Below are 2,593 nucleotides of genomic sequence, written 5' to 3' on the forward strand. Positions count from 1 at the left end.
TCATCCAGCCAGCACAGCCAGTGTGGAAGTCATTGTGGCCTTTCATCCATCCATGACAACCATTGCGCTGCAATCCCGCTTTCGGGTGTCTTTCAGCCGCATACCATGCCTGGTTCATGTCCATGCACCCGAAGTGTGGAAGTCATGGTTGCCTTTCACCCAGCCAGCACAACCAGTGCGCTGCAAACCCGCTTTCAGGTGTCCTTCAGCTGCATTCCATGCCTGGTTCATGCCCGCGCACCCCAAAGCTGAAAATCATGGTTGTTATTCATCCAGCCAGCACAGCCAGTGTGGAACTCACGGTGGCCTTTCATCCACCTATTATAACCATTGCGGTGCACAGCGCGCTTTCGTGTGTCCCAGCCAGCATACCATGCCTGGTTCATGCACGTTGCACCTAGGTATGGAAGTCATGGTTGTCTTTTATCCAGCCAGCACAACCAGGTGCTGCAAGCCCGCTTTCGGGTGTCCTTCAGCCGCATACCATGCCTGGTTCATGGCGCACCCCAAGTGTGGAAGTCATGGGTTTTTCATCCAGCCAGCACAGCCAGTGGAAATCCATTGTGGCCTTTCATCCATCTATGACAAACATTGCGCTACAATCCCGCTTTCGGGTGTCTTTCAGCTGCAAACCATGCCTGGTTCATTGCCCGCGCACCCCAAGTGTGGAAGCTATTGTTATCATTCATCAGCCAGCACAACAAGTGCGCTGCAGCCCGCTTGCGGGTGTCCTCACCTGCATATCATGCCTGGTTCATGTCCGTGCACCTAAGTGTGGAAGTCATGGTGCCTTCATCCATCTAGCACAACCAGTGCGCTGGAAGCCCTTTGGGTGCGTCTTCCCATCGCATACATGCCTTGTTCATGCCCGCGCACGCTAAGTTTGGAAGTAGTCATGGTTGTCATTCATCCATCCAGTACAACCAGTGCGCGAAGCCCGCTGCGGGTGTCCTTCACCACGAATACCATGCCGCTGGTTCATGCCAGTGCACCCTAAGTTTAGAAATCATGGTTGTCATTCATCAGCCAGCACAGCCAGTGTGGAACTCACGGTGGCCTTTCATTCACCTATTACAACCATTGCGCTGCAAGCCCGCTTTCGTGTGTCCTTCAGCCGCATACCATGCCTGGTTCATGCCCGAGCAACCAAGTGTGAAGTCATGGTTGTTATTCATCCAGCCAGCACAGCCAGTGTGGAAGTCATTGTGGCCTTTCATCCATCCATGACAACCATTGCGCTACAGTCCCGCTTTGGGTGTCTTTCAGCGCATACCATGCCTGGTTCATGACCCGCGCAGGCTAGTTTGGAAGTCATTGTTGCCTTCGTCCATCCATTCCAACCAGTGCGCTGGAAGCCCGCTTGGTGGGTGTCCATCACGCGAATACCATGCTGGTTCATGCCCGTGCACTTTAAGTGTAGAAATCATGGTTGTCATTCATTCAGCCCGCACAGAGAGTGTGGAACTCACGGTGGCCTTTCATCCATCATGACTACCATTGCGCTGCAATCCCGCTTTCGGGTGTCCTCAACCGCATACCATACCTGGTTCATGCCCGCGCACCCAAAGTGTGTGGAAGCCATGGTTGTCAGTCATCCAGCCAGCACAACAAGTGGGCTAGAAGCCGCTTGCAGGTGTCCTTCACCAAAATCACATGCGTGGTTCATTTCCCGTCGCCCTTAGTGTGAAAGTCAAGGTTCCCTTTCATCCATCAAAGCACAAACCGTGCAAGCACCCTTGCGGATGTCCTTCACCTGCATACATGCTGGTTTTCAGTCCATGCACCATAAGTGTGGGGAAGTCATGGTTGCCTTTCATCCATCTAGCACAACCAGTGCGCGGAAAGCCCTATTGGGTGCGTTTCCCATCGCATACCATGCCTTGTTCATCCCGCGCACGCTAAGTTTGGAAGTCATGGTTGTCATTCATCCATCCAGTACAACCAGTGCGCTGGAAGCCCTGCTTGCGGGTTCCTTCACCCGAATACCATGCCTGGTTCATGCCAGTGCACCCGAAGTTTAGAAATCGGGATTGTCATTCATCCAGCCAGCACAGCCAGTGTGGAACTCACGGTGGCCTTTCATTCACCTATTACAACCATTGCGCTGCAAGCCCGCTTCGTGTGTCCTTCAGCCGCATACCATGCCTGGTTCATGCCCGAGCAACCAAAGTGTGGAAGTCATGGTTGTTATTCATCCAGCCAGCACAAGCCAGCAGTGTGGAAGTCATTGTGGCCTTTACCTCCATGAAACCATTGCGCTACAGCCGCTTTTTGGTGTCTTTCACCGCATACCATGCCTGGTTCATGCGCCGCGCAGGCCTAAGTGGGAAGTCATTGTTGTATTTGTCCATCCATTCCAACCATTGCGCTGAAGCCCGCTTTGGGTTGTCCATCACGTGAATACCATGCTGGTTCATGCCCGCGCACCCAAAGTGTGGAAGCCATGGTTGTCAGTCATCCAGCCAGCAAACAAGTGGGCTAGAAGCCCCTTGCGGGTCCTTCACCAAAATCACAGCGTTGTTCATCCCGTCGCCCTTAGGTGAAAGTCAAGGTTCCCTTTCATCCATCAAGCACAACCGTTGCAAGCACCCTT

The sequence above is a fragment of the Syngnathoides biaculeatus genome, chromosome 20, assembly GCF_019802595.1.
Source record: "Syngnathoides biaculeatus isolate LvHL_M chromosome 20, ASM1980259v1, whole genome shotgun sequence".
NCBI classification, from domain to species: domain Eukaryota; kingdom Metazoa; phylum Chordata; class Actinopteri; order Syngnathiformes; family Syngnathidae; genus Syngnathoides; species Syngnathoides biaculeatus.